Raw genomic sequence first — 17885 nt, 5'->3', positions numbered from 1 at the left:
ACAATGCCATCATAACTACTACAACTCACAAACCACAAAAATATACATACTAGGCCTACAAGCCAAACATACTACACTAACTAACAAGATATGTCTACAAGCCTCTACTAATAGATGTATTGTGATCGGAATAGGGCCCCGACCTACCCATAACATATATACATACATACAGAAGATGTACACGAAAACCTAGACCTGATAACTCTGAAGGACGTGGAGCTTGCCGATCAGGTTGAACTCTGGAAACACCTACTGAGGATGTTTACCCGTCTGTCTATCTGAACCTGCACGCATGAAATACAGCGTCCCCAGAAAAGGGACGTCAGTACAAAATAATGTACCAAGTATATAAGGCAATAACATAACTAAAAGCTAAAACTAAACTGATAATATAATCACTGAAAGTAACTGGGAGTCAAAGATGATATGGAGATATACTTACATGCTGATACTGACTCAACTCCTTCAATATAGTAAGTAAAATAAATGTCTAGCCCTATAAGGCTCGGTACGTGTAACTGCTCGGCTGTAATAGGCTCGCTCATAGGTGCTCGGCCATACTAGGCTCTGTATCTCGACCATCTTGGGCTCTCTCATAGGCGCTCGGCCACAATAGGCTCGGTATATATAGCTTACCATCTGATCAGAGGTTTCCCAGTAGGGGCCTGCCTAGCGATTATAACTCGATGGTGGTGAAAATGCTGTAATACTGTATATATATATAGACCCTCTGCTCTCTTGACTGGAAGAAGATAATACTCAATTGAATATAAAGTCCCGATAAGGGAAAATACTGTAACTTCTGAGACTAGGATAATGTAAATAAATTCAAGAATACGAACTTCTCTTTATGTTGCGTTATCAAACATATGTAGTTACGGGATCATGCCCAAATGAAGGAAAGGTTTAGCCTTAATATACCTTATCACAATATTTCCAATTACCAAGTTGAACTCGCCTCTTCTCACCTTAATCTACAACAACGATAATAATACTATCATATAGTTACGAAAGGTACAACTATCGCACAACAAACGACAAGCTTATTTTGTATTAAAACGGATAGCATCTCCCTTATAATCCTTACTTCCTCCAAATTAAAGATAACACCAACAACACCAAAAACAACAATAACAACATATATATATTATTTTCCAACCTTATGTATACCACAAAATACTACAAAACAGCCTAACACAACCCAATCTCTTCATACATCAAAACGATCACCGGAGTAGTGTCAAACAATCCGAAAATGTTATAACGACTGACCAGCCCAACACCCTGAATTTATGTGGTATTTATCCACACCCTTCCTCCTCTCTCCACAAAATAGTAGTAAAATACGCAGCTCAACAACAACAGAAAACAGTCCACAAAACAGTTTGCTACAAGTGAATAACTCGAACACGGCTTCCGATCACCGTCCCGTGAGTTCTTACAAATATAGAACGACTTACTATGCATTTAAAGAAGAAGAAATGGATGAAAGAGAGAAGTAAACTTACCTTATTTATTGGATAACTCAGCTCCTAACTTGGTTCTTCAAACTCTAAGTTTTTACATCCAATTAGAACTTGAAAGGGAGTAAAAATCAATTGGGGTTTGTGGGAAAGTTTTGGAAGGGTTTTTGCAGAGCTTATGTCTAGTTATTATGCCCTATTATCAATCTAATATATGAAGGAGATAGTCCTTTAAAAGGCCTCTTTGGACGACCCGAACTGGCCCATTTTTGGATTCTCGTTTAAGCAAGTAGGTGACAGTCTGCGTAGTCTCTCAAAAATGCACATATCTCTCTACTCCGATATCGTATTGACAAATGGTTTAATGCGTTAGAAAATAGAATCATAGATATTTAATTTTATGGGTGGAACATCCCATAAATATAAGTATATTGGGATACAATTGCAGTTACATTTGACCCAAAGTTTCAGTAAAACTTATGAATGTAACTTATGATGACTTTCATCGACTTTTGTTCCACCACTCGCTTGACTTCAAAACATAACACGCGACTATCATACGACTAACATAACGCATAACATAACCTCCTTATCATGTTAAATATCCTGGTCTCACCCCACAAGTACATGTTATAACATTTCCAACTTGTCGACTTTCGACGAAACATTATTTTCTTTAATTCCTTTAGCTTCTGAACCTTCCAACCCTCTTTGTACTTGTTGTTCACGATCTTCAATATTTGTAACCTTTGAGGTAACATGATTAACTTACTTTATATATTTTCAAAGATGATCTCATTTTTGGTCCTATATTAGTTTGCTCACTACACACTTTTACGTACGAAAATATAGGGTGTAACATTATTCCCCCATTGGGAACATTCGTCCTCGAATGTTTACTCTTAAAGACTTTGGAATTTTTTTTTGGCCAGAGTCTCCTCCGTACACTAGAATAAAATCAACCTGCATGTAGCTAGAAAACATACTATGCATGCCACACATGGCCAATGTCTATAAATAGCAACAATTTGCCTCACACAGTCGTAAATTATAAATACTGAAAGTCAGGAAATAAGAGCTTACCTGATGACCTACTAGCCTGAATAGAGTTATGCTATAGCATCCCATCTCGAGCCATATCTTCAGTTTGAAATAGGTGGGGGTATTTAGACTTCATTTCTTCCTCCGCTTCCTACGTCATCTCTTCCACATTCTTGCTTCTCCATAAAACCTTCATGGAGGCTACCTCCTTATTTCGTAATTTGCGGATTTGTCGGTCTGGGATGGCAATTAGAATTTCCTTGTATGACAAGTCCTCTATAATCTGTACATCATCTGTGGGCACCACTCTGGTAGGGGCGCCAATGTACTTCCGTAGCATAGATACGTGAAAAACCGGATGGACTGACTCCAATTCTGAGGGCAATTCTAACTCATAAGCTACTTGACCCACTCTCTGAATGATCCTATAAGGCCCAATATACCGTGGGCTAAGCTTGCCTTTCTTTACAAACATCATCACGCCCTTCATAGGTGATACCTTTAAGAATAACCAGTCATTAACCCCGAACTCTAAGTCTCGTCGCCGCACGTCATGATATGACTTCTGATGACTCTGAGCTATCAACAGTCACTCCCGGATAAGCTTTACTTTCCTTACGGCCTGCTGAACTAGGTCTGGCCCATGTAACCCAGATTCTCCAACATCAAACCACCCTATAGGAGATCTGCACTTACGCCCATACAAAACCTCGTATGGAGCCATCTGGATACTGAAGTGGTAACTGTTATTATATGCAAACTCGACAAGAGGTAGATGTTCATCCCAACTTCTTTTAAAATCCAACACACATGCTCATAACATATCCTCGAGCGTCTGAATTATGCGCTCGGCTTGTCCATCAGTCTGTGGATGAAAAGTTGTGCTGAGATTCACCTGAGTCCCTAGACCTCTCTGAAATGACCTCTAAAAATGTGCTATAAACTGGGCCTCGCGGTAAGATATAATTAGATACTGGTACTCCGTGTAGCCGCACTATCTCCTTAATATATAACTTTGCATAATCTTCTGATGTACATGTAGATCTGACTGGTAGGAAATGAGCTGATTTTGTGAGCCTATCGACTATCACCCATATAGAATCGAACTTACGATGAGAACGAGGTAAACCCGTTACAAAGTCCATGTTTATCGCCTCCCATTTCCACGTTATGATCTCTATAGTCAGCATTAGCCCTCCGGGCTTCTTATGTTCTGCCTTCACCTGCTCGCAACTAGGACACTGGGTGACAAACTCAACAATGTTCTTCTTTATATCGTTCCACCAGTATACATCCTTAATGTCATGATACATCTTCGTCGACCCAGGATGAATGGAGTACCACGAATAATGTGCCTCTGACATAATCCTATCTCATAGCCCTGCTACATCTGGAACACACAGACGACCCCTATATCTGAGAACCCCATCTCTCTTGAGCTCTAACAACGATTTCTTCTGTTGTGGAACTCGCTCTCTCAACTCGACCAACTCTGGGTCCTCGTACTGCCTTTCCTTGATTTCAGTTATGAGAGATGATTTTGCAGTGTTTTGGAGTACAACTCCACCATTGTCGGAATCTATTAACCGAACCCCCAAATAAGCTAATTGATGAATCTCTCTAGTTAATTATCTTTTCTCGGCCTCTACATGTGCTAAGCTACCCATAGATCGGTGACTTAAGGCATCTGCTACAACATTAACCTTCCCTGGATGGTAGAGAATGTTAACATCGTAATCTTTCAATAACTCAAGCCATCGCCTCTGTCGCAAATTCAACTCTTTTTGCTTGAAGATATATTGTAGGCTTTTATGATATGTAAATACATCAACATGAACACCATATAAATAATGCCGTCATATCTTAAGTGCATGGACAACCGCAACAAACTTGAGGTCGTGGGTTGGATAATTCTTCTCGTGCTTCCTTAACTGCCTTGAAGCATATGCAATTACCTTCCCATGTTGCATCAGGACACATCCTAACCCGACACCTGAGGCATCACAATACACGGCATAACCCTCTGGAAGTGTTAGAACTGGTGCTGAGGTCAACCTGTTCTTAAGCTCTTGGAAACTCCGCTCGCAAGCCTCCGTCCACTGAAACTTAGTTGCTTTCAGTGTCCACTTCATCAATGGTGCCGAAAGGGAAGAAAAACCCTCTACGAACCTCCGGTAGTATCCTGATAAGCCTAGAAAGCTACGAACCTCTGTCAGAGTGGTAGGTCTAGGCCAAGATTTCACGGCCTCAATCTTCTGAGTGTCAACCTTTATACCTACATCGGATACAATATGTCCCAAGAATGCTACAGACTTCAAACAGAACTCACATTTAGAAAACTTAGCATACAACTTACGATCACGGAGGGTTTGGAGCACCGCTCGTAGGTGGTCCGCATGCTCATCCTCTGAACTTGAATAAACCATAATATCATCAATAAATACTATCACGAACAGATCTAAAAATGGCCGGAATAGGCTATTCATCAAATCCATAAATACGACGGGTGCATTTGTCAACCCGAAGGACATAACAAGAAACTCGAAGTGGCCATATTGGGTCCTGAAGGCTGTCTTCGAAATATCTTTCTCCTGAACTCTGACCTGGTGGTATCCCGACCTCAAATCTATTTTTGAAAAGAATTTAGCCCCCTGCAACTGATCAAACAAGTCATCGATCCTTGGAAGTGGATACGTATTCTTAATAGTTACCTTGTTCAACTACCTATAATCGATACACATCCTCAGCGAGCCGTCTTTCTTCCGTACAAACAGTACCGATGCACCCCAAGGAGAGGTACTAGGCCTGATGAAACCTTTCTCCACCAAATCTTTTAACTGCTCTTTCAACTCCTTCAATTCGGCAGGTGCCATTCTATATAGAGGGATGGATATTGGTTGAGTTCCTGGAAGCAAATCGATGCTAAAATCAATCTCTCGCTCTGGAGGAATACCTGGAAGCTCATCTGGAAACACATCTGCATACTCTTTGACTACGGGAATAGACTAAAGTGTAGGTATCTCAGCATCTGCATCTCTAACTCGCACAATATGATAGATGCACCTTTTTGCGATCATTTTCCTCGCCTTCAGATAGGAAATAAACCTACCTCTAGGTGTCACTGTATTACCTACCCATTCAAGGACTGGCTCACCCAGAAAATAAAATTTGTCTGCCTTTGCTCGACAATCAACTGTGGCATAGCAAGCTGCTAACCAGTCCATGCCCATGATAGCATCAAAATCCATCATCTCTAGCTCAACTAGGTCGGCTGAGGTCTAACAATTACAAACTGTCACCGTACAACCTCGGTAAACCCGTCTAGCAATAATCGGTTCTCCAATCACTTAGTATTTCAGGAACTATACCAAACTTCCCCATGACAAATGGGGTAATATATGATAAAGTAGATCCTAGGTCTATCAAGGCATAAGCATCGTAAGAGCAAATGGTCAATATACCTATCACAATGTCTGGTGAAGACTCCTGGTCCTGTCGACCCTCTAAAGCATAGATACAGTTTTGATTAACACCTGAACTGGAACCTCTACCTCTGACTCGACCTCTACCAGCCGAAGACTGAGACTCACACCCTGAAGGATGCACAGACATAAATGATCTTGTTGTTGAACTTGTTGGTTGTGCCATACCCCCAGAATCTCTATTTGGGCAATCTCGCATCATATGCCCCGGACGCCCACATGTATAATAAGCATCAGAACCTGTTCGGCATTGACCCAAGTGTCCTCTACCACAGATGTCACACCACAGTGAAAATGACCATGTCTTCCTTGAACCTCGCTGTCGCTGCAAACCCGACACCCGTGAGCTCTCACCTAGTCCTGACTGAGTATAAAGGTCATACCTGTAATCCTGTAACTGAGGTGGCGGAGGCCTAGGTGGCCGTCTGAAGTACTGGGGCCTATAACTACCTTGAGACTGCTCTTGAGACCTGGGAAATCTCATCCTCTTATGCTGCCCTTGCTCAGTCCTCTCTGTACCCTGCTGCCAATGCCTACCCCTTTATATATTCTGAGCGAATGCCTGAATCCGGGAGATATCCATACTATCCTGCAATGTAGCGGTGGCATATGCCTCGGTCAACTCTGGGGCTAACCCTGCTATAAACCTTTGGATCCTGTCCTGCATAGTGGCAACTATGGATGGTGCATATCTAGCCAATGAGTCAAAACGGAGAGTATACTCTCGAACACTTATATTGCCTTGCTTGAGGGCTAGAAACTGATCGACCCGAGCCCGTCGGATCTCCGCGGTAAGTACTGGTCAAGGAAGGCATATGAAAAATTCTCCCAACTAGATGGAGGTGCATCACGCGCCCTGGACCTCTCCCATCCCTCGTACCAAAGGATGGCTATATCTCGGAGTCGAAAAGCTGCTAGCTCAACTGCCTCTTTCTCTGTGGCATACATAACCCGAAAGATCATATGAAGCTGATCTATGAAATCTTGTGGGTCCTCCCTCCAATCTGTCCTCGTGAACTCTGGGGGACTCAAAGAAATAAATTCTCGGACCCTTGAACTCCTAAACCCCTCAGAAGATCCTGCACTAGCTGATGCCCTAGCTTGTTGTTGGGTAGCTACCAATTGTGTCAACAAATGCACCGCACTCTTCAAGTCCTGATCTAATGGAAGTGGAGGATGAACTGGGTATGCAGTATCCCTAGGAATCTCCTCAGGTGGTGGAGGAGCCGGTAATGGCTGAGTGGGGGTCTCGCCTTGGGCCTCAGACTGGGAACCATCTACTGGGGGTACCCTGCTGGTCCCCTCACCTGCTGTTGTGTCTCCCCTATGGCTAGCCGTAGTCTTCCTAGTCACCGTCGTCTATGTATGCAAACACCAACACGTAAGTTTAACTCAATTTTCCTATAACTCAGTTCTACAGCACGATTTAGATTTGAAAGAAGGGTAACAAACTTCTAAATGCTCTATAGTTCCCTGCTTATATAATGTAGTGCACAACATATCTATAAACAGGACCCTACTAGACACGACTTGTAGACTCCCTAGGACAGAATTGCTATGATACCAAGTTTGTCATGTCTCGCCCCTGGGGGCGAGACCGGCACCCGGTGCCTCACCTAACCTAGCGTACCAAATTGTGACTAAGGGAATCTGAACATATAATGTCATAATTTGGCCATGGGGCCACATTGCAAGCCAATTTGCGAAGTAAAATATAAAACTGAACGGAAACTAGCGCTGACTAAACATTAATATAAAGCTGGGCCGACAAAGCCATCATAACTACTACAACTAACAAACCACCAAAATATACATACTAGGCCTACAAGCCAAACATACTACACTAACTGACAAGATATGTCTACAAGCCTCTACCAATGAATGTATTGTGATCAGAACAGGGCCCCGACCTACCCATAACATATATACATATATACAGAAGATGTACACTAAAACCTAGACCCGATAACTCTAAAGGACATGGAGCTTATAGATCAGGCTGAACTTTGGAAACACCTACTAAGGATGTCTACCCGTCTGTCTACCTAAACCTGCACGTATGAAATGCAGCGTCCCCAGAAAAGGGATGTCAGTACAAAATAATGAACCGAGTATAGAAGGCAATAACATAACTGAAAGCTGAAACTGAACTGATAATATAATAACTGAAAGTAACTGAGAGTCAAAGATGATATGGAGATATACTTACCTGCTGATACTGACTCAACTCCTTCAATATAGTAAGTAAAATAAATGTCTGGCCCTATAAGGTTCAATACGTGTAACTGCTCGGCCGTAGTAGGCTCACTCTTAGGTGCTCGGCCATCCTAGGCTCTGTATCTCGGCCATCCTGTACTCTCTCATAGGTGCTCGACCACAATAGGCTCGATATATATAACTTACCATCTGATCAGAGGTTGCCCAGTAGGGGCCTGCCCACCGATTATAGCACAATGGTGGTAAAAATACTGTAATACTGTATATATATATATATATATACACACACACACACACACTCTGCTCTCTTGACTGGAAGAAGACAATACTCAATTGAATATAAATTTCCGATAAGGGAAAATACTGTAACTTCTGAGACTAGGATAATGTGAATAAATTCAAGAATACAAACTTCTCTTTATGTTGAGTTATTAAACATATGTAGTTACGGGATCATGCCAAAATGATGGAAAGGTTTATCCTTAATATACCTTATCACAATCTTTCCAATTACCAAGTTGAACTCGCCTCTTCTCACCTTAATCTACAACAACGATAATAATACTATCATTAAGTTACGAAAGGTACAACTGTCGCACAACGAACGACAAGCTTATTTTGTATTAAAATGGACAACATCTCCCCTATAATCCTTACTTCCTCCAAATTCAAGATAACACCAATAACACCAAAAACAACAATAACAACATATATACATTATTTTCCAACCTTATGTATACCACAAAATACTATAAAATAGCACACACCCCAATCTCTTCATACATCAAAACGACCACCGGAGTAGTGTCAAACAATCCGAAAATGTTAAGACGAATGACCAGCTCCTATCTTGGTTCATCAAACTCTAAGTTTTTACCTCCAATTAGAACTTGAAAGGGAGTAAAAATCAATTGGGGTTTGTGGAAAATTTTTAGGAGGATTTTTGCAGAGCTTATGTCTAGTTATTATGCCCTATTATCAGTCTGATATATGAAGGAGATAGCCTTTAAAAAGGCCTCTTTGGACGACCCGAACTTGCCCATTTTTGGACGACCCGAACTGGCCCATTTTTGGATTCTCGTTTAAGCAAGTAGGTGACAGTCTGCGCAGTCTCACAAAATGCACATATCTCTCTACTCTGATATCATATTGATAAACGGTTTAATGCGTTAGAAAATAGACTCATAGATATTTAATTTGATGGGTGGAACACCCCATAAATCTAAGTATATTGGGATACAATTGCAGTTAGATTTGACCCAAAGTTTCAGTAAAACTTATGAACGTAACTTGTGATGACTTTCATCGACTTTTGTTCCACCACTCGCTTGACTTCAAAACATAACACACGACTATCATACGACTAACATAACTCATAACATAACCTCCTTATCATGTTAAATACCCTGGTCTCACCCCACAAGTACATGTTATAACATTCCCAACTTGTCGACTTTCGACGAAATATTATTTTCTTTAATTTCTTTAGCTTCTGAACCTTCCAACCCTCTTTGTATCTGTTGTTCACGATCTTCAATATTTGTAACCTCCGAGGTAATATGATTAACTTACTTTATATATTTTCAAAGATGATCTCATTTTTGGTCCTACATTAGTTTGCTCACGACGCACTTTTACGTACGAAAATATAGGGTGTAACAATCCTATTGGCTCTTCTATTTGACTTGGCGTACCACGTCATTTGACAGGTGACACCAAATTGGGCCTCTAGGAAGATGACATGTTGGGCCTAATGAATTGGTCTCAGTACTTGTACCCCAATTAAATGGGCTAGCCCAATGGATTAAGACTTATTTATTTAACCTATATAAATTGGACATATAGAATTGATCCAATTATATTAGACCATAATATTTATTTGGACCTAAATGTATTTAATTTAAAGTATAGTCTAAATTATTTAATTTAATTTAAATTCAATAAATTTTGTATGCCTACAAATACCTCTACTTCAAGATTTGTCAAAGTATATATTTTGTCCATTGAAGATAAAGCTTGAAGTATCAGCTCATATAAAGAATCACGTGGCGTATATATATGTTGGCTTGAACTGTAGGCACTTGAATTTAACAATTGCCATGATTAACTTTGAATTTATACAAAGCCTTAGTTTTCACGTGGCATTCTGTTAGCCATAAAGTTACTAGCCAACTTTTACTTATTTATTAGGAATCTATTTTACTATCAAATTCCAGTGGTCAAATTTAATGTCCACCACCAATTCTTAATTGGTTTAGACTTTCAAATTAACCATGCCCCTATTCATCGCCGGCAGAATGCATCTCCGTTTCTCATTAGGAAACTAATTCCCCCTTATTGTAATGATTAGATAACTTCACGTGTGCATTTGAATACCAAATAGCACTTTGAGTTGTCTTTGGATTCCTGCAGTAGCCGAATCCCATCCGGAATGCAAAATACGTAATCCCACATCGGTAATTCACCTTCAAGATCTGACTTATGATTTCTATAAATACAATACTCTTTATTCTATTAGTTTCACTTTCAGCACGATTTGGAAACATTGACGCGAAGGTAATTTCTTCTTCTTTTTTCGTGATTTCTTTATTCTATTGTCCTTTTTGTAGGTAAAACAAGAAGGATATGTTCTTGCTTAATGAGATGATCCATACATGAAAAAGGCAATTTTACGGTGTGAAAGGATTTGTATTCATCCCCGCCTGAACATCAAAGAGATTACTCTCAAGATGGATCGAATATCGGAGAGATTACTCTCAAGGTGGTCTGACTATCGGAGAGATTACTCTCAATGTGGCCCGACTATCGAAGAGATTACTCTCAACGCGGTTCGAATATCAGAGATATTACTCTCATTGTGGCTAGACTATCAGAGAGATTACTCTCATTGTGGCTCGACTATCGGACAAATTACTCTCAATGTGGCTTGACTATCAGAGAGATTACTCTTAAAATGGCCCAACTATCAGAGAGATTACTCTCAAGGTAGCCCTACTATCGGAGAGATTACTCTCTAGGTGGCCCGACTATCGGAGAGATTACTCTCAATGTGGCCCGACTATCGGAGAGATTACTCTCAATATGGCTCGACTATCAGAGAGATTACTCTCAATGTGGCTCGACTATCGGAGAGATTACTCTCAAAACAACCCGACTATCACAGAGATTACTACATCATATTGGAGGACAAATTGAAGGGACTTAAGGTGCAAAGGGGCTTACATGTCCACATTAAGATTGGAAAATTATAGTTCCTTTTAAGGACAAACCCACGAAGAGGCTAACTTAAGGCGCAAAGGGACTTAAATATCCACCTTAAGATTACAAAATTAAAAAGTTTCAACTCGAACACTTGGTGAACTTTGAAAATTTGGCGGACTTCGTAGACTTTAACTTGAAGAGTGGTGGACTTTTAAACTTCAACTTGAAAAATTAGAAGTCTTGAAGACTTCAACTTGAAGATTTGGAGGACTTAAATAATTTAATTTGAAGACTTCAACTTGGAGACTTGGAAGGCTTAAATATTTCAACTTGAAGAGCGGCGAACTTGAATACTTCAACTTGAAGACCGATGGACTTGAAGACTTCAACTTGGAGACTTGGAGGATTTAAATATTTCAACTTGAAGAGCGGCGAACTTGAAGACCGGAGGACTTAAAGATTTGGTGAACATGAAGACATAGTGAATCTCCGGGCTTCAATGAAAATACTTAGTAGCCTCCTAAAAGACTAAAATCATTCCATTGAAGATACCAATTTACCACAGAAGCTTGCCCCATTTAAATCAAATAGGATCCAAAGTTTAACAGATGAATGGTATCTCAGCTATATTTTCAAGTGCTGATTGAACGGATTACATTCCTTCGTACTTCATTTGGACAATGATTGGGGGATTATGTATCTTTTGAACTTATGCGACTAAACTCAGAATGAAACTCTAAGCTGCCTACGTACCTCGGTGAAGAGGATCAAGTCATACCGTAGTTCAGAATGGGTGATTTTTTTTTATGTCCTAACTTTTGCCTAGGCCGCCTCTTTCGAGGTTTTCAACCTAGCGGACTTTTTTTGACTTTTTGTTTTGGGCCGTACATAGTTTAGATTCATGCGGGCCAGGAGCGTAGGAACATGCAATTTAGGCTCGTGCGTCAAGGAGCATAGTGACTTGCAATTTAAACTCATGTTTTGAGGAGCCTTGCAACTTGAAGATTTTGCTCGAATTTGAAGAGTTTTATGACCTGCAGTTTAGGCTCGTGCATCCAGGAGCGTAGTAATTTGAAGATTTAGCTTAAAATTAGAAATGCTTCCCAACTTGAAGCCTTGCTCAGTTTTGAAGAGCTTTGCAACTTGAAGTTCAACTCGAATTTGAAGAGCTTTGTGACTTGAAGATATAGCTCAAAGTTGAAGAGCTTTGCAGCTTGAAGTTTGGCTCGAATTTGAAAAGCTTTGTGACTTGAAGTCCTTGCTCGACTTTGAAGAGCTCTCGACTTGAGTCTTTGCTCGGATTTGAAAAGTTTTGCGACTTGAAGACTTTGCTCAAATTTGAAGAGCTTTGCGTCTTGAATCTTGATCAAATTTGAAGAGCTTTGCGAATCGAAGACTTCTTTCAACTTTGAAGAGCTTTACAACTTGAAGACTTTGCTCGAACTTAAAGAGCTTTACGTATTAAAGATTAGTTCAAATTTGGAGAGCTTCGTGACATACAGTATAGGCTCATGTGCCAGGAAACATTATTACTTGTAGTTTAGGCTCGTGCGTTGATGAGAATTATAACTTTTAGTTTAGGCTCGTGCGTTAAAGAGCATAGTGACATGTATAGACTTTTCGGTTTTATTTTCGAGTGAAAACTTGCCCCCATCCTCGCCTTCTTGTTCTTCTTCTTCTTCGTCGTAAGGCTTAAAGACATGTAGCTCTTGGTCTCCACTTGTGGCCATACTTAGTTCCATATCATGATCACATTTTGCTAGTTGTTCAAATGTTTTGGGCTTTATGCCTTGTAAGATATAGCGAAGACCCCAATGCATGCCTTGAATGCACATTTCGATGCTAGAAGTTTTGCTAAGGCAATCTTTGCAGTTGAGGCTTAAGCCCCTCAAACCGTTGATAAAGTCAATAACTAGCTCATCCTTTCGTTGATGAGAGTTTGTAAGTTCGATCATGCTTACGATGCGTCTTGTGCTATAGAAACGATTGAGAAACGCTTGCTCTAACTGCTCCCAACTATAAATGAAACCAGATTCGAGATCGGTGTACCAATCGAATGCATTACCTTTGAGAGATCGCACAAACTGTTTGACAATTTAATCGCCATACGTTCCAGCATTGTTGCAAGTTTCAACAAAGTGTGCTACATGTTGTCTCGGATTTCCCTTGCCGTCAAATTGTTGCAACTTAGGAGGTTGATAACCAACATGCATCTTCAAGTTATCAATTCTTTGCGTGTACGGCCTTGCATATGTGAGAGATAATTTGGACGACTCATGCTTATCTTTGATAGCCTTCATGATGAAGTCCTTTAATTTCTCAACGGGAATCAGACCTTCAGCAGAGACTTGAATCTCATTGGTTGTCGTTGATTGCTTTTCGGAGGAGTCTTCTTTCTTTTGTGATCTTTGAATATTTAAAGGTGTTTATGCGGACTCTCCCTCTACTATGTTATCAAATGTATTTGTTAACTTGGAAATTTTAGCGTCTTGATCTTTCACGTGCTTTGATAAGCTTTCAATTGCTTTCGTCAAATTTGCAAGTTGTTCTTATACAGTAGAAGCTTCAATAACCATTGCTTGCATGATCTCCATAGAGGATGAAGAATAATATGGATAATTGTTAGGATAGATCTTAGAGGTCATATTAATGGAGACTAGAGCAGATCCAACACTCAAGTCATCATCATCGTCTTGGATGAAAGGTTTCTTGGACTTAGATAAACTAAGTTGAGAAAGAACCTCTTCGATCCTTTCGGCGACATCGTTCCCTTTTTGGATCGCGCTTGTAGAGGATCTTGTTCCTTTTGAGGATGAAAATCTGACAATAGGGCTTGATGCAGACGACACTCGAAGTGTTTGTTGTCCTAAAGAACTTAATTTTCTCCTTGTAACTGGCCCAAAGCTTCCAAAGCTAATATTGAGGATATTTTTCACATCAGCATAGAACTTGGAATTAGCAGTTGTAGTGGAAGTTGATCCGGAGTTTATTTTCTTTGAAGTCATTTCGATGTTCTTGGACTTTGAAAAGTTGAGATGAGAGGTAGAGATTGTCCCAATGGGTGTGCCAATTTGTTTGCAACAAATTATTTATGATACAAAAATAAATTGTAACCGCAATATAAATATGAAGAAATATAATTTTATTGATAAAATGATGCGGGTACAATTCTGTTTATTCCCTTGATTCTTCTCTCCTGATTATCTCCGTAATTCGAGGGCTTGATCAGCGTGTTTCTCGAACGTATGATGATTCAGACTTTCTTGGATGTATATGATATCCATGAAAGTATGGTATAGATCTTCTTCTTGAAGTATTTGATTATCAAGAATTATCCGATGGGATACTCGAGATGATCTCCATTTTTGAGATCTCCCTCTTAAGGGGATATGTAACCCTTTTAATAGGAGTGACCTAGAGTTAGGATAGAGTAGCCTCCAAGGAAATCCGAATAGACTCGGATTTAGCCCAAATTTCGTATGGGCTTGATCCGTTAAAATTTCGATGTCTACAATATGTTAAAATTATATATCATTAAAATCTTATATTGGTATTGTATGGGACAAAATCCGGCCCTAAAATATTTAGGGTTATATGGCATTAAGGGAAGATTCAGCTCAGGTCGACCAGGTAGCAGCGAGATTCGCAGTCGAGGTGTCAACGATGACCGAGGTGGAGCATTGCTGACAGAGCAATAACGGCTAGTTTTTGAAATATGATATTAAAAAGAATATTCTAGTGAAAATTCTCTACACTTGTACTATTAGGGTTTTCTAGGGATATGTATTGAATATATAAGGGAAAAGAAAACGGATAGGGGCATGTAATATTCATTTGATAAGAACACTTTTCAGTAGAAGATTCTCTCTCTTTGGTAAAGATACAAATATTACCTTTTTATCAAGATTCTTGCCCATATTATTCCACACTTTTCCATCGGATCCGAGGATTGTTCAAGCAAATCTTAGATCTATCTGTCATTCATCATTGTCAGGAGAAACATTCGTCCAATCCATCTATTATTGGGTGAATCATTCTTCCTATTTACTTAAATGTCATTTATTGCTAGTTACACCTCCATTATTGCTCATACTCTAAGAATATTTTATACTTATTATTGTCAACCTTTAACGGGATCTGTCCCCATCTCACATATGTTTTCCAGATTTACATCTAGAGTTATTATCTTTAACTAGATTTAACCCATTATTACATAAATTTAATAGTTTAGCCGAAAGTTATACTTTTTGGTCAAACAATTTGGCGTCTTCTGCTGGGAATGTCTAGTTAACTTTTTTAGTTTCTTCTATATCTACAACTGACACTGGTCACTAACAAAAAAAACAAGAATAAGAGCTTTTTTCCCTCTGCATACATAGATCTAACATGAAAGGTAAAAGAGAAGAAATAACTAGAATAATGAGTGACCCCCCAACCAACCTCATGAACATCATCCATGAGAACTCTGAAGCAGTGGACTAGGACACAACGCCCAATACCTCCCCCAGGCGAGGTGGGTCACCCCCTCCCCACTGCAGCATCACAAAATCTCATGGTAAGAGAGCCTCCACATCCGCAGTAGAGGAGGCACCACCAACAATAAAGAAGCTTCTTGAGGCCTGGCTAACTGCTACGCTGACCAGCGTCCTCCATAAGCCCATTCGGGATACGAGCACAGAAAATGCAAAAACTTGTGTTATACAACCAGCAGACAAGCAACATGATCAACCTTCTCCTCCTGACACAACGACAGGTATCACTCACAATATTGTTCGCAATGCAGGTGACGATGCCCCCACGGCCATTCTTAAAAGGATGGAGGAAATAGAAAATGAGAACAAGGTACTTCGGGACCAAATGAGAGAACACCAAGAAAGGGTCGATAAAATACCGGGCGCTCCTAAGCTCTTGCCGAAGAGGGATGTCGGTTGGTTCGTCGAGCAGTCGTACAGTGACAGTGCTGCCCCACATGCCATACTAAAGACCTTTAAAATACCACCCTATCTGAAAATATATGATGGTACAATCGACCCCGAAGATCATGTGACTCACTATGTCACCGCCGTGAAAGACAATGACCTCGCTAAAGAATAAGTATCCTCCATTCTGCTAAAGAAATTCGGCGAGACCCTCACAGGAGGCGCATTGACCTGTTATTCATAACTGCCCGCACGTTCCATTGAAACCTTCGAGGAAATGGCTGATAAGTTCATGACGGACCATGCCAGAGCCAAGAAGGCCGAGGCAAGAGTAAATGACATTGTTGCTATTAAATAGTCTCCGAGAGAAGGGTTGAGGGACTTCCTCGCCCAATTTAATCGAGTAAGAATGACCTTGTCAAATGTATAGGAAGGAATGACGGTAGTAGCGTTTCAAAATGGACTGAGCAGAAATGGTTCAAGGGCGATAAGAAAATTATTAAGTCGACTTATGAAGTATCCCCTAACAACTTAGGACAAAATACATAATGCATATTGTGCCGAAGTCCGAGCAGACGAGGACGACCTCAATGGGCCGACCCATCGACTGACCTCGGTGCAAGCAGAATCCAGAAAAGATCAAAGAAATAATATCGAAAGAGATCCCGTGGCCTCACGACCAAACCGGGAACGACATCTCCCATATGTCAGAACCACTACTACATCCTTATCCTGCCATGAAGAAGGACCACCCCGATTAAGAACAGAGACTCACCAGAACAAGAGAGGTATGCCCCCTTTACTATCCGCTCAACATTTTTGCATGTCACTCACAGAGATAGTCTATGCCTTGGAGAAGCTTGGATCGAAGGTGAAGTGGCTACAAAAGATGAGGTCAGACCTGAATACCAGAAAATCAGATGCCCTTTACGAGTTCCATCAAGAGAGAGGACACAAAACCGAAGATTGCATTGCCCTAAGACAGGAGGTCGTAAACATGCTGCGATAGGGACACCTCAAAGAATTGCTGAGCGATCGGGGAAGGAGCAACTTTGCAAGGGGACGTGAACAGCATCAAGGGCTGCCAAAATTGCCCTCGCCAGCCCGCACCATCCACATGATCATCGGTGGCGGGGACGATGCTTCCATCAACAGTGTGAAGTTAACCACAACCCACAAGCTCAAACGGACGATCACCCAAGAACGGTATGATGAACTCGAAGAAAGTATCATCTTCGACAAGTCAGATACCAACGGTTTGGATTTCCCTCACTATGATGCTCTTGTTATTTCTTTACGAATTTTAGATACCGACGTAAGACGGATTATGGTAGATGATAGGAGCGGCGCGTGCATTATCCATCCTCGAGTACTTGCACAAATGAAACTCGAGGACAAGATAGTGCCGTGCTACATCACACTGACAGGTTTTAACAATGCAGTTGAGCAAACATCCGGCGAGATCACACTCCCCGTCCTAGCAGGTAGCGTCACTCTGGAAACCACATTCCACATCATAGACCAGGATACAGCATACAACGCCATAGTAGGGCGACCATGGA

Source organism: Nicotiana tomentosiformis, chromosome 5 (genome assembly GCF_000390325.3).
Source record: "Nicotiana tomentosiformis chromosome 5, ASM39032v3, whole genome shotgun sequence".
NCBI classification, from domain to species: domain Eukaryota; kingdom Viridiplantae; phylum Streptophyta; class Magnoliopsida; order Solanales; family Solanaceae; genus Nicotiana; species Nicotiana tomentosiformis.
Note: the sequence above shows the minus strand (reverse complement) of the source record.